This window comes from Lissotriton vulgaris, chromosome 12, assembly GCF_964263255.1.
Source record: "Lissotriton vulgaris chromosome 12, aLisVul1.2, whole genome shotgun sequence".
In the NCBI taxonomy this organism is placed as follows: Eukaryota; Metazoa; Chordata; class Amphibia; order Caudata; family Salamandridae; genus Lissotriton; species Lissotriton vulgaris.
Window position 1 is genome coordinate 392,061,310 of NC_141700.1, and position 16,071 is coordinate 392,077,380.

The 16,071-nt window shown below is 41.8% G+C and overlaps 1 protein-coding gene across 6 annotated transcripts in view; it reads left to right on the top strand.

Moving 5' to 3' along the window:
* The first annotated feature begins 7,563 nt into the window (after window positions 1-7,563).
* Window positions 7,564-16,071, top strand: part of CYLD (CYLD lysine 63 deubiquitinase) — a 516,546-nt gene continuing 508,038 nt past the window's right edge. For 2 of the 6 annotated variants that reach the window (XM_086945166.1, XM_086945167.1), the window contains exon 1: window positions 7,573-7,636. The gene's annotated coding sequence lies outside the window, so the exon portion shown is untranslated. Of the gene's footprint in view, window positions 7,637-8,198; window positions 8,335-16,071 lie in introns of those variants that run through there. The other 4 variants (XM_086945164.1, XM_086945165.1, XM_086945163.1 and 1 more) reach the window with 4 other exon arrangements.

Genomic DNA, 16,071 nt, shown 5'->3' on the forward strand with positions numbered 1-16,071 from the left:
CTTAAATATGCTAAGCTTTGTTTATATGTACCTACGGTACTTGAAGTCATCTTTCAATTTGATAAAAAGATTGCAATGGTAAAACAACAGCAAGCTCAAATCCCACCGCTGCCACCAATGTGAGAAGTTGGCCTGATATATGATGTCTCCAATTCTGGGGGCACCTTGTATCAGTCCAAACAATCCCTTATGGTGATGGTTGTAAGTCAACCTTATAGACAAACTATCCTAAGGGTAGCATGGACTAAGCAGCCTTAAAGGCTTAACTCAAGAGGGCATGTGAAGTAAGCTGTTTTACCAATCACAATCCTGTAATAGCAAATGAAAGGACACCACAAAAGTTATATATTATAAAAATATATGTATTTATTACTAGAATAATCCTCTGTACTCTTTATGAGTGCAGAGGCACAAGCGTTTAAACAAAAGCACAGTTAAACATATAAAAGTTGCACAATTATGGATGAGGCCGGGGGTCACGCAAACCATATATTAAAAAAGTGGTATAAGTATAACTAATCGAACAGTGGCCAGACCTAGGGCCTGGGGAATCGCTGGGACCAATCGGGACTAGCAATGCTGAAGTCGGGAAAAGCCCGCGGGATTCGGGTGCAGCGCTGATAGCACACACATGCACCAATACAAAGTCAATGGTGTGTAAAAGTTATCGAGTTACTGTTTTAAGAGTCTTCCGACTGACCTAGAAGGACAAAACTTTAGACCTAGACACTAGAGGTGTATACCAATACAGGAGCACCGGCGTTCAAGAGTTACCTCACCCACAGGAAACGGGTGCACAGGTGCAAAGTCGTGTCGGCTTTCGCCGTGTGGATCTATGGAGCCTGGAGATGAAGATGCTGCAGGAGGCCAGAGGAGAAGTGTCCGGTGTGATCCAAGGGTGGATCGAAGCTGAAGGGAACCAGAAAGCAGAGGGGACAGAGTCTGGGTCACTCAGCAGTGACCAGGGTGGAACCAGGAAGGAACCAGGCAATGTCGGGCGCAATCAGGTAGTTGTCGAGAAGCTTGTCTCCGCTGCCACGTGGACTCTGGGGCACCAAGGATGTCCAGGAGTGGACCACAAGCTGTCCCACAAAGGCTCTCACTGTCGGCGGTGTCCGCTTCCGGATTGGAGCAAACAAACCTTGGCAAGCGCAACCCACGCAGGATTCGAAAATCGCTTCTTACTCGGACCAGGAAGGTCAGAGCGGGTGCTCCTTTTCAGGGGAGCGAGGGCCAGTCCAGAGCAACCGGACTGGCAGAGCAAATTCAAAGGTTCGTCGGTACTGGGGCCGCTAGCCAATGGGCAAGCGACCAGACCACTGCGTTGAGCAGCAAAATGCAGAAGGGTCCCACGCAGCACTTGGAGAGTGTGGAGGGGGTAGCTTTGGTGCAAATGCTGCTCAGGGCTGGGGCTTCTCAAACCCCAATGCACAGCGTCGAGGGAGCCTCGGGAGCTGCACGGTCAGCACTTCGTGGTTTTTCCCAGATGGCCGGCCCCACGCTTCAGGTCGCCTCCACGGGTCTCAGATTCGCTGGGACTGTGGATCGGGCTGTTGTAGGCAGGAACACTGGGTCTTGTCGATCTCTGTCGCTCGAGTTCCAGTGGGAACTGCAACAAAGCAAACGGTGAGGCGCTGGATGGTGCCTGTTTGCACAGGGTGGTCACTCCTTGACCACAAGGGAGATTCTTCAGTCTTCTACGTCGAGTCGGATGTCGAAGGGTCCAGAGTTTCGTTTCATAAGTTTCAGTCAGGATAATCTGTGTGCACTAGCACTGCTACCACTCTTATACCAATCTAGTGGGCTGGATTACCTTCTAGGTCCCTCCTATGGGTGGGACCCAGGAAGGGGGTGGTTACACCCCTTTCACTTTGTCCAGGGTCACACGGGGACTGGGACTAACCCTCTCTTCATTAGACCACAATTATCTGAACTTCTCAGTATCGCCCCATTCTCTAATGCTTTCAATTAGTTCATTTATGTGGATTTGCAACCATCTTAACTTCAACATCTGCAATTCCTTCTCACTGGTATCCATCTTATTATTCCTCCATAACTTCTTCAGCTATGTTATATTAATACCATCTTCAGCCGCTACCTTCTGCAATTCGGCATGAGCCTCCTTAGCCACTCTTATTGCTTCCTTGCACATATATAGCAATTCATTTCCTAAGTAATACCATAGTTAATCCATTCCCACATTTCCTTTCGCCCTCTCCTCAATTTCTGTCTTAAACTTTGTTTAAATGTATCTTCAGGGTGGTCTGCCATGCATGCTGTGAGCAGACTGACAAGTCCATGCTTCTTGTCTGAACCACAATCTCTGTTGATCATATTTCCCCCTACTTCCTGTGCTGGGTGCTGAATCTTGAGGTAAACTTGGAATAGGTTGTCTCTGAACAGAGCTAATAGGAGTCTCGACTAAGGAGGCAGGACTGATACGAAGCAAGGGTAAGGTACTTATTGCGACTGATACAGGGGTCTGAGTAAAGGATGGAAAGGGTATCTATATATAACTTGGGGATGCACGAGGCTCCACTAAGTATCCTACATTCACTGTGTTCTGGGACAACACTGGTGCAGTAGCACTTGGCGTGTCCACTGAAGTGGCATTATATATGGCAGTGGTCTGACACTATGAATTTCTTCTGAGGCTGTCTACCTCCTAGCTATATATGTATCGCCATTTGTTCCCAAAGTGTTATTCCCTCAAATTGTGTGGGTCTAGGCTGCAGTTTTAAATCATAGCTTCTTCTCAACTGTTTTTGTGTTCAGGGGATGTTGGAAAGTTCCACTCAAGGGAAATTTAAGCTCCCTATGTTTAAACATATATTTTTGCCATTGGTTAAGCCATATGCATGTGTGTAACACTTTCTTTGCCAACATTTCCCTTGCTTGGGTGCTTTTGGGAGTAAACGTTTCTTCTTTATTTGCATCCTTCTCTCTATTTGACAACCTATTCCCCATTATAACAATGAACATGAACAATCCTGGTTCAAACCCCCACACTTCTCACATCGGCAATAGCCTTCTTCCACTCACCAATCACAGTGCGTATCTGTCAAAGGTAACTCTAGCTCAGCGTGGTCTCACCACCCACCAGTCAATCTCTGTGTGGCGTCGCACTGACACAACACTCCAATCAATCCTAAGTCATTTCTAAATCTTCATTGTGTTTGCCTGGTTTGACTACACAAATGTTTTCTACAGCACCAAGAATTATACCTACTCTCGCACTACAGTGAGCTCTTAAACTGCAAAGGTCACTACTCAGTGCATCCACTCCCTGTGAACTAAGGAACAGACCGTCACTGAGCTATGTTACTATCACACACAAGAAAGTTACATTTCGAATGTGGTGTATCTGATTGTGCCTCACAGTACATCTCTCCTAGAAGGCAAGCTTACAGATTCAATATTCAACTTGAGGTACTTCTCATCAAAGGTTAAAAATCATCATCAGAACCACAATAATTATAATTCCAACAACCAGAGCCACATGAAATTTGTCCTCAATGATCATCCATTGCATTCCTTTACTCTATGCTTAATACAACTCCCAACATGCACAGCAGCACTTACTTCATTCCCTTATTTCACATGCAGTCCCTATTGATATTCATGTTGTTGTTTTTCCTTCTGCCACCTCGTCTCTTCGGAATCAGAATCGGATCAGGATTGGTCAATTTAAATCTTAGGGCAAACCGTCTGGACCAAGTAGATAGTGTAGTCGGTTCTACAGCCAATTAATTTCAAGCTATGGGTGAGCTCCAATCAGAACCATCACCTCTGCTACCAGATTTGTCAGCGCCAAAATTTGTCTTTTAGTTTTAACTCATGGGGCGCAGCGTAGTTTCGATACGAACTTTGGTGCTCCCCGACTGGAACTGCCTCTCTTCTAATTAACTGACCCCATGCAAAAATGCTGAAACTTTCTCGTAAGAATGACAAAGATCCTCGTTTCAATGCTTTATATAAAGAATATGCAAATTACTGAAATGGTATTATGAGCAACTTTAGCGGCAAACCATATCAGTAATAAGTACAAAGTTCTCAGTGTAGTTCTAAATTAAATCCGGCATAGATTCACCTTCAAAAGTGGGAAATGGAGGGGGGTGCCTCTGCTAGAGAAATCTACAATCTTATATAAGACTCTAGACAAAAACTTTCATACATTCTGTGGGAATACATGATTCTCAGGGTTTGGACCTGAAAGGTTTTATTAAAATGCAAAATAATGCAGTTAAAGAGATATGTGCAATGTTAATGTGCAATTGATATTGAATTGACTTGATATTTAAATTTGCAAACCCACAGTATATAACCATATCAATTAGTACTAGGCCTCAAAATGTTTAGAACAAGCTTCATTTTTCCAGCAGCTAAGTTAAATGAGCACAAAATGCTTAAAACAAACCTTATCCTAAAATGTTTATGAAAGCTTCACATCATGTAACAAAAAGGCTTCTGAATAATAATAAAGTTTTGAAATGCTTTGCTAGAAACACTGTATCATTGAATGACTTCATATTGTTTCACACACAAAACGCACTGCATGAATAGAAAATGTTAATTGTTTAAATTAATTTTCCTCATTTTATAACAGAAAAATATAGTGCTGAATGATATTCTTCGTAGCTGATGTTTCTAAATTCATATAATCTATTGTTTAGCTAACATACAATTTATTTTGTTAGAAGATTAAGAATGTGATCTTACTCATGGGAAAGGTGGTCTAAGAAATGAGAAGGCCTCATACGTATAATGCTTAATACTTTGTGAAAAGCCTTTGTGAACCCTTAGTGTCTAAATGTGGGAAAGGATGAGAAGAATCTGTTCTCAAGAAGAAGCAAAAGCCAATTTGCCAGTAGGAGAATATAAAGTGCATCACACCATTTCTTTTTGATTGTTTATATTAGTATGTGTTCCTAGGGTATGTTGATGCTTTTTTTCCAGACCCTTGCTCTATACCACTAGTCCACACTGAAGCTGAATGCTAACAGCTTAATGCTGAAAGCTGAACACTGTTTTGCTACCCTTCCCCGACCTGATTGATAAATGCAGTTGGCACTGCTACAGCATTATTATTTTGCTTTAATGCTGAGACTAATTGAGTTGGTTAACCTTTCTTTATTGGAAATGTTGCCATTATTTGACTAGTTGAATGTGAGCGTTATGCTCTATCTCACTCTTGCATCTGGTACTTGAACCCAATTATGGGTTTATTTATGCTAACACCATTTTCACCCCATTCTTTTGAATATGGATTCTTTCCTTTATGGAACACAATAAATGCAGTATTTGTTATGATTTGCTCTAATCATATATGTTTATGATCAATTATGTTATTTGACTGATACCTTAATTTAATAAAAGAATGATAAACTAAACTTTTAATGAAAATAAAACCCTTAAAAATGACACCTGAATCTTGTTATTGACTGAACTTAGAAATAGCATTGTGATTTTGATTTATCAGATGAAGAGCTCCTGATCTTCTCATAAATGACGGCAAAGGTCTGTCACAGAGAAACAAGAGAAAATCCCCTGAGTGAGGATGAAATACCCCAGTTGGGGTGAAATGGAGATGCTAAACCATTTTATTTAATTGTTTAACACTCCAGCAGACCAATTGAAAATAAGTTAGAACAAACATCTTACTACAGAATACAATCGAAGATATTCTCCCATGCTAGTATTACATTCAACCATTCTCACGGTCTTGGCTGTACAGTTAAGCTGATACATTGATTAATATAAGCCTGGGATAGTGAGAACCGTCCTTGATTCAGTAGAATGAGGACATTTCTCTGAGAACACTTTCTGCTCACTCAAGTGAAAACTAGACAAGTTTATTTAAAACATGAATCAGCAACAGATATAAAGTGATATATTGTGAAGTTGAGGCAAGATTGGGGGTGTTAACATAAACTAGTGCTAGGTCAATTCATGATGCTCCATTTATTGATAAAAAATCGATGCTCCCACATTAATATGTCATACATTTGGCAATACGATGTCAGTCAGCCTCGCTAAGCGGAAGCATAAAGGAAGAGGATTTCACTGCTTCTGTCCAGTTCTTGAAATGGAACTATGGAGGGCAGGTACTATCCTCGGAAGTGCTGGTAATATCCCATTACATGTATTCCAGGGTTGTAGAGAAGTACAGGTACTCTCCCTTCCAAATTAAATAAGCGCAGGTACTCGCCCTGAGGGGGCCCGAGTTAATACCAGCCCACCCCACAGTAGCTTATCGAGTGTTGCCCCTGGCCGCCCCCCGTCTGCAGCAGTCCCCGCAATTCTGGGCCAGCAGAGAGGGCCTGTGCGGAGGAGCCCTCGGGGCACACACCCCCCTCCCCCAAAACAAAGCAGCGGGCATTGAAAACACCAGATGCAGGCAGCAGCCCTGCAGCCACATTTGAATGAAAGAAACTACCCCACTGACTCTCCTGGACTTCTTTACTTTTCTTTTGTCCTAGCCGCCATTGTGCTGCTGCTCGCAGCCACTTTTCTCTGGACCCTGACCCGCCACCTTGTCTATTGCCCCGTTCTTTAACCCTTTTCCCTAGTTTCCCCCTTGATGATCCTCAAATGTTTCTTCCCTTTTCTGATTTGCCTTTTCTCCATACCTTTGTATCCCTCCCACCCTCCCTTGGTGCTGTGACTGCATCCCCCCTCCGACCCCACTTAATGGAACTCAGCTCTTCTGTTTTTCCTTTGGGTCTTGACTTGAGAAAATCCACTTTGTGTATATATGTATATAGAGATAACTCTAATCACTAGTATATGCAGTAGACCTTTGTAGTCTCTACCATTCCTATGTGACTCTTAGAGTATATCCATTCATATCCCTTCCCTATGTATATAAAGATAACTCTAATCACTAGTATATGCAGTAGACCTTTGTACTCTCTACCATTCCTATGTGACTCTTAGGGCATATCTATTCGTATCCCTTCCCTATGTATATAGAGATAACTCTAATCACAAGTATATGCAGTAGACCTTTGTAGTCTCTACCATTCCTATGTGACTCTTAGAGCATATCCATTCGTATCTCTTCCTTATGTATATGGAGGTAACTCTAATTACTAGTATATGCAGTAGACCTTTGTACTCTCTACCATTCCTATGTGACTCTTAGAGTATATCCATTCGTATCTCTTACTTGAGTGACTCTACTTTTTGTACATTTGCAATATTTCTATCTGTTTGTATCTCTTTCTTGTGTGACTTTATATCTTGTACATTTGCAATTTTTTCTTTTTGTATCTTTTATGTAACGCATGTAATCCTAAGTCCTTATGCGCTCTGAAACCTTCGGGTAAAGTTCGCGCTATATAAAATCGCATTAAATCAATAAATAAATAAAAGACTGTCCTGAACTTAAAAAACATACAAGCCAGGACGCTAAAAAAGACGGCTTGTTGGAAACCCTTTGTTCCTGATGTGTTGCTCTTAACTTTCCCCAGCAAGCGGAGTTCTTCAGTTGCTGTTTTGACTGCAGACTGCACCCCTGTCATTCTATTCATCCAAACATCCTGCAGCTGGTCTATTGTTTCCGGAGCAATTGAATGTCTTCCGGTGCAGCAGTAGGAGCAACATCTTTCAAGCCTGGTTCGACCATCTTTTTGGGGTGAGTCACTTTTATTGTAACTTATTGTGGCTTGGTTTGGGAAGCACAGTTTGAATTTCCCTTAGCGTAATGACCCATAGCCTGCACAGTCTTCGCAAAGCGAGCTTTTTTTTAAGGTTATTTCCCATATCTTGCTAGAGCGTCTTCCCTTCTTGTAAAATGTCGTAGTGTGCCATATGTAGCAGTCTACAACACTATAAGAGGATAGCATGCCATCTCAAGATGGCGGCCATCTTAAAATGGAGCATTTAATTAATATCTAACTATTTGTAGCATGAAACGTCACGGAAGATATCTCTTTTTTTTGAAGAAATTGCAGTCAAAGTTTAAGGAGATTAATAAAATCAAGTTCTTTGCATGTAAATGTATATTTATTTACACATTGTGTCTGTGTTTTTTTTTGCCTCATTTAAGATTCGCGTTCCTACTTCAAACACATGCTATTTTATTACTTCGAAACGACTTCTCTTACAAAAATAATAATAATAGTCATTTAGCCTTAAACGTAGGACAGTGGTGATTGGGCTTGTTTTGGTAGGGCCTGCGTTCTTGTTTTGTGCTTCTTTTGAAGGTGAGTGGGGCTTGTTTTGGATTTTAGACCTGGCAACGGTGCATCGTATATTGAAGTTGGGTTGGTTTGAGTCGGAAACGTTGTAGAAGAAATCGGATCTTTGAAATCGTCCGTCGGGAGACGGAAGGTAAGGACCACGTTTTGAAACCTGCCACACGATTCGTGGGGAGTGACATGGAAGTACATCAGTTTTCTTTCATGTCCCCTGCATCCAGTGACAGCTGCATCATGCCCTCAATGTTTGCACCCTCTACACAGGATGACGCATGTCAAACCGGTGACATCACCCACTTTTTAAGTTAAACGCAAGTCAAGGCTGAGGCTCCTCTGAGAAATGGTATTTGAAATTTGGCATCGCTTCTGGGAGACAGAGTGTCAGTGAAGGTTAATGTGTATGGGGTATATCTCTGTATGAAATGGTTTCTGTGGGGAGGTACTCGCATAGTGGGCATAGTGGTTTTTGTGACGGGGGGTTGCTTGGTATGGAGGACGAGTGACAAGTAGTGTATGTGATGGGGAAGGTGTTGTTTGCGGGAGGAAATGTCTAAGTGAGGCATCCCATTAGGGGTTTCTCCAAGGCAGTTGGTTGTAGGGGATGGTCCTTTATATACAGGCCAGTATAAGTAATTAAACCAGAAAAAATGCTTTACTTTTTTAATGTGACCATTATGATAGAGCGCACATCTCTATTGTAAGTGACTTGTTTAGGGAAAACCCGAACGTTGATAGGGGCTTTTTGCACTATAAAAATAAAATTTGACATTGATTCATCACAGAAGTAAAAACGCTCTACAAGAAGGTTAAGCCTCGTATTTATCATTTATATATGTGTATGTGTGTATATATATATATTTTTAAAACAAAATTTATAGTTTTAGCCTTAATGTAGCTCCTTGAAGGGTGTTTTTTTTTTAAACCACGCTTTAAAACTAATGTTTTAAATTCATGCAGTTTATACCGATTAAGGAAAGAAGATGCTTCTATGTAACATTGTATACGCAGGACATTCTTAAAGAGTAAGCGTGCTGTAGTCACTCGTGCTCTCCCTTTAATGAAAACAGCTGCCCTTCCCTCAAAAATCCTTTAAATAATTATTTTTTTGACCACAGAGCGTGGCCCAGAAGCTGCTGTCTTACTTGATTTTCTGTGCCACACGATTCCACCTGCCTGCAGTCTGTGCTGTAATGGAAGATGTCTTTTGTACCCACATGCTTGTGATTTTATTTGTATTCCTTGTAGAGTAGACCCTTAATGTGCCCATTACCGTATTCGTACAGTAGCCAGCCATTCTTTCAGGAGTACGTTAATTTGTGTACACTATTTATAATCATAAAATAAGTTGAGATTTTCATTTTTTCTGAAGATACTTGTCTTTTTTCACTTAACTGGTAATGCTCAAGTAATTGTGAAGGGGTTGTCAGCGATGTTCCCAAGCTTACACTTTTTCCCTTTTATTGGAAGCCTATCTCCAAAATGTACAGTTTGGTTTCTCTCAACAACTTGATGAAAATAACTAGAAGTTACTTGCTGATCGGCTCCTACACATTGCTTTTCTATGAAGATTTTGTTTTCAAATGCAACGCATGATTTAAGAGGAGCTGATAATTCACAATAGTGCTATTTTACCACAGTAGCTCTTGCAGTGAATAGTGCAGCTCTGAATCACAATTCATTTCTTATGTGAAAATGGTAGTACTTGCGCATCATGTATTTTTATGTTCAAGTGCTCTCAATTTTAATGCTACTCTGACCTGAATGAAACAAAATATTACATAGACATCAACATCACTTCATTAATCAATTTCTAACAATATTTATGCATATTGAAAATATTTAATCACGTTGAACATATATTGCATTATGTTCGAAACATAGTATATTTTTCAAAAAAGTTTGTGCATAGGTGCCCCAGAAAGGGGAAGGGTTTAGTTGGTGCAGGGAGGGCAGTGAACAGTGTGTACATCCAAACAGCTTGTTTATGTTGGCCTCCCTTGCAGTGAGAAGTGATTGTGTTTTGTTTACTTTGCTTCATTTGCCGTGTGCCTAGTCTTTCCTCACTGACGCTGCGCTCGTAGTTTACTTTAGTTACACAAAATGGGGTTGACCCAGACACGTCACTGGGACCTGGGTGAATTGCGGTACAATAAGGCGGGGTGGTCCCAGTGGAAGCACAATATTACATATACATCAACATTACTTCATTAATCAATTGCAAACAATATTTATGCATATTGAAAATATTTAATCACGTTGAACATATAATTTATTATGTTCAAAACATAGTATATTTATCAAAAAAGTTATGTGCATAGGTGCCCCAGAAGGAGAAGGGTGGAGTTAGTGCAGGGAGGGCAGTGAAGAGTGTGTACAACCAAACATAAAAGGCCTGTACTGCCCTCGTTGAACTCTTAGAGGCACAGGCCAAGCACAACGGCAGCGGCTGTGGTGTGCACAGAGTTGCCGCGGGTGCCTTGCATAGAGGCGAGGGTTGCAGCCTGGTTTGACTTTCAACCGCGAATTCAAAGCAACCGAAGAGTGTCCTGCCAGTGTGATCACGTGGTGTTGTGTATCTTGGCTGTGTAGCTCCCCACATAGCGCCTCTCTTCGCTGTTAGCAGGGGCATGGCTGGTAATGCGATGCTTTGAGGTTTCAGTGAACAGCAACATGAGTCTTCACTCTTTGTCATGGAGCACATAGGAAGCAGGTGTGTTATTTGTCTGCAGCAAACATACTCCTGAAGCTCAGGCTGGAGTTCTCATGACGCTAACAAAAGGAGAGCTTAACCCCTTCCACACTCATGACGAGCTGGGCTCGTCATGGTGTAGCCTCCTCGTACACTGATGACGAGCCCAGCTCGTCATAAAACAATGAAATAGAGCAATCTCCAGCACAGGAGGGGAATTGCCTTAGCAGCCATGGGGTTAAGCTATGTTTACTCCAGTAAAAAAACAGGACACGCTTATTGTTGAAAAGAAGAAAACACGCTCCCCACAGAAGCCCATTTCCATACTACTGTGTGCAAAGAAAGGCCTGTGACACTATACGATGGACAATAGCTGGTATGTATGGGCAAACGCTCATGTGCACCAGTGAGAAAGGTGCAGAACCCGCTTGTGGAAACCAGCAGTGATCCAGTGACCGGTACTGATGTGTGCCTTTATGTGTGTGTGTGTGTGTTAGGGTGACCAACGTCCTAAATTTCACAGACCGTCCGCAATTTGGATCTCACGTCAGTTGTCTGTGATCATCCCTTTTGCAGACGGCTTTTGTCTGTAATTTTGGGCATTGCAGGGAGCAACGCAGTTCCTTGAATGAAGCCTCACCACCTGATGGGGCGCCTCACAATTATCCTCGGAGCACAAGAAAAGCCCCACCCGCCCATTGTCATTCTGTCTGTCGGCTGATTGTCCCATACAAAAAGACAATGGGCGTCTTGGCTGATACAGCATGTGGTGGCCTCCTCCAGCCTTGGTCTAGGCAGGGCATTCTGTCTAACGGAAAGAAATGTACAAAAACGCCCATGTTGCTATGTGAGAATCCAGTTCATCAAAAGAAGGTGGTGAAAGTAGTTAAAAGAAATGCGTTATACTACTTTCATAGTCTTATAATTTTAGAACAGATGCATTTTCAATATTATATTCAACAAAGCCATGGTTGCTGCTTTTTTATTTTATGCAACTAACAACCATTGACAATAGCCAATAGTTCTGGCTTGTTGTAGGTGTAACGTTACTGGATTCGCAGAATATCAGTCGGGGGCCACACTATGCTAAGCACAGATTTTTAGCTTAGGTGTTCCAAGCCACGCCCTTAATTACATTGAACACCTCCTTTAGAGAGTCCCCCAGTTTTTTCATCCCACTTAAGCCCTAGAAACAACACCATGTAACAGTCACCTCACGTCCTGGCACTGTGCATCATGAAAAACTCATGACTTCCACTTTTTCAGATTGAGGCATAGTGAATCCCCCCACCCCACCCCTGGCTTTGGGAACTACAACAAGGGTGGAGTTCTTGATGGGCCTCTTCTGTCTGCAACTCTTTTGACAAAGGCTTATCTCATAATTAATATGAAAAGGTGGGTGAGTGAGTAAGTCAAGGGATGGGTGGATGGCTGGATGGATTAGTGAAGGGGTGAATGGATGAATGAAAGGGTGATTGGATGGATAATGAGAAGATCGATGGATAGATGGATGAGTGAGTGGAAAGATGGATGAGAGAAAAGGTAAATCGATGCAAGGGTAAATAGATGGGTAAAAGGGTGGATACATGAGTGAAATGATGGATAAGTGAAAGGGTGGATGAATGAAAGGGTGGATGATGGACGAGTAAATGGGTGGATGGATGAGTGAAATGATGGATGGATTGATAAGTGAAGGGTGAATCGATGGACGGGTGAGTGAAAGGGTGGATGTAAGGATGGATAAGTGAGTGAAAGGGAGGGTAGACGGACAAAAGTATGGATACATGAGTGAAGGAGTGAAAGAGTGGATGGATGAAAGTAAAGGATGGATGGATGCGAAAAAGGATGGATTCATGAGTGAATAAGTAGATAGACGAGAGGGTGATGGAAGGAAGATTAGATGGCTAAGTGAAAGGGTCGATGGAGAGAGAAAGAGAGAATGGATGGATGACTGAAAGTGTGAATGGGTGGAAGGATGAGTGATTGGGTGGATGGATGAGTAAGTGAAAGGAAGGTTGGATGGGTGAAAGTGTAAATGGCTGGGTGAAAGTGTAAATGGGTGGAAGAGTGGATGGATGAGTATACGAATAGATGGATGATGGATGGATGGATGAGTGAAAGGATGGATGAGTGAAATGATGGATGGAAGGATCCATGATGGATAGGTTTGCAAATGGTTGAATATATGTTTTGATGGGCACATGGATGGTAGGACAGAATGAATGGCAAAAGACTGAATGATGGATGAAAGAATGACTACACCTTGTAGCCCCCATTATCTTAAGTAACATTTCCTAAACATTACCTTTCGCATTTACATGAGTCATTGTCTCTATATAATATGTGTGTGATGTAACGCACTCCGACACCCTGCCCTACAAACTTGGGATGAGTGGCACTATAAAATAAATTAACTAAACATGAGTGGGGGTCTATGTGAAGATGAGAGTCTCCATTGGAGGGTGGTAGCAAGGCCGGACGGGCCAGACCTAGCATCAGATGTTTCCCTGGGAGGCTGGAAAGATGGGTGGAGGGTTGTTGCTGGGGGCTGGCACTGCAAAGTTCCTTCTATATTGTATATCCAGCAGTTTTCAGGCAACAATAAAAGCGGCCTCACTTATATTCAGGTGTGGTTCACCAGTGTCTAGTGACCAATCTACCTGATGGAGCGAGATGGGAGTTTTGAATCATCCAAGGTAGCACAGGGCGTTAATATGCCTGCTGCAAATAGTGTTTACTATGCATATGAAATTACAGTATTTTATTTGCAGAGCTCAGTGGGTTACTGCCTTTGTCACTGAGATTTTATTGTTACTGTGCAGTTCATAAGTTACATATGTAATCTAGCACAGTGAGCTTTGAACTGCCATCAAAGAGCTGCATGGCACAGGTTACAACGTTACTTCTCCTTCCCGGTCTTTCATTATCCGGATGTTGCTAAAAAAGTTTTTTTATGGTAGGAATACATTCTTATCATTAAAGTTAACCCTAACCACGGTGAAATGTTCTGGATCCTGAGTTTGTGCCTTTTCAGACCAAGCACTCTTTGCCTTACGTTACATGTTCTATACACTGGTTTACACAGGTATGATTCATTGTCTCTCTATGTATGTGTGATGTAAAGTGCTCCGACATCTTATACTGGTGCGAGACGGGCTATAAAACAAATGAAATACATGTGAGAGAGGGACTGTGAAGAGATGAGACACTGATGGAGGGTGATAGTGAGGGAAACATTGAAGAGCCCCATCTTTGTCATACCCTGTTGTACATTATGGTCACCATTTACAGTGCTTTAGAAGCTAATACAATTGATATATAATGACAAATGTGTTGTAGAATGCACCAGGTCTTCTCAAATTTTCTTAGGGGTGTGAAAACAAAGGCTGAAAGCTGTCAGTTTGTATGTAATACTCAACAACTTTTAAATATCTGTAAATAAACTGTGCACATTTTTCAAAACACATCAGCAGTTAGGAAACCACAAATGGACCACTTGTTTGTAATTCAGAAGTGCGCTGGAAACAGAGTTTTAATAGGATCAAAACAATCAAGACACTTTACTTGGTGATGTTCAAATGACATATATTTGCTGAAACCACATTTCCAAACATTACTTTTTGCGTGCTATATAGATTCATCAGTAAAACTGCATTGTTTCCGTTTCAATAGAAAATGTTCTGTATGTAAACGACAGTGCCTTCTCCTTCCCTGCAATAATCCCTCAACAGTGTATACAGTTTCTAGTCTGTAGCACACTTTTGTACATCAATGAAAATCTGCAGTTTAAAGCTCACAGAAATGAAGCGGCCCAATCATTATACTATTTCCAGTATATAGCCACAATAAGGAGGGTTGATATATGGCAAGCCAGGGCATGATATAGTAATGTCAAGTCCTATCTAACCCCTCTGACCCACACTAATACCATAGCACTTACCAGTGTGCAGCCAATTATAGCTTATGCAAGCTGGTTAATAAATGCCTTTTCTTGCTTAATGCTCTTACTCTTCTGCAAGACCTCTCCGCTATGGGTCCTATCCATCATTCAGTACTATACCAGCCCCTATACCAGTCATCACCAGCTGAACAAAAATGGAATGCTTGAAGTGATCTAACACATTAAGCTGGTCACTCTGAGGACTGCACTCTAGTCCAACACCGCAGGTCACAATTAGCTGCATCCTGTGTGTGCTGCTTTACATCTCACAATTTCTATCTGAGCAGATCTTCCTGATCATTTCTCTCACCAAACATGCCTGCTCAGGACCATGAGTTGTAAACAAAATATCAGACTGGACAAGGCAGTGCAGTAACCATATAAATAGATTATTATCATATCAAATATTTAAAAAAAGACCTGCACCGTTGCTCAAAGCCGTGTTCTTACTGAAAAACCCTGAAGTGCACATTTGTCTCAACCTAATTTAAAATTACTCTTAAGTGATTGCCTATTTACTCACCTATATACTATTGCGCTGCCTCCTCTGATGTGTCTGTAAAACTTACCTTTTGTCCCGATTTTTGACCCTTTGTCCTGAATCTTTACACTCACCATCCTGAATTTGCTTTCATGCCAGTTGGTCACCCTAGTGTGTGTGCCTGTGTGTATCTGTGTGTGTTCTCGTGTGTGTCTGTATGTATCTGTGTGCCTGCCTGTGTGTGTGTGCCTGTGTGTCTGTATGTACCTGTGTGTATCTATATATGTGTGTGTGTGTTTATACTTAATAAAGAGTGTACCAAGGCTAAAAAGCAAGCATGTGTGCACACTCGTGAAGTTAATGTGACTGAAAAACGTAGTACTTTTGAGAACCTACTGCTAATCCCGCGTGGGCGAGTCTGAATATATGTTTCTGTCTACACAAATGTAAGTAACATGATGCACGTAGTTTTATAGTGCACCTTCATGGAAAATAACAGTTTTTATAGTTGAACAAATGTGCTCATTTTATCGACCTCGAAAGGATGAACATCTTGGTGGACCCTCTAGGATCTGAACCGGTGGCCACGAGGTCAAACACAGTTTTCTAAAGTGGATGCAGAAGTTCCTTGAGCCGACCGTCCCAGACTGTATGTAAGTTGTTTGACGAAATGTTTGACAATAATATATCAAAATCGAATCCATTCTTTGTAGGAAAATATATTCCTTCCTACATGTGAGCAGTTGTGTGCCAATATTTT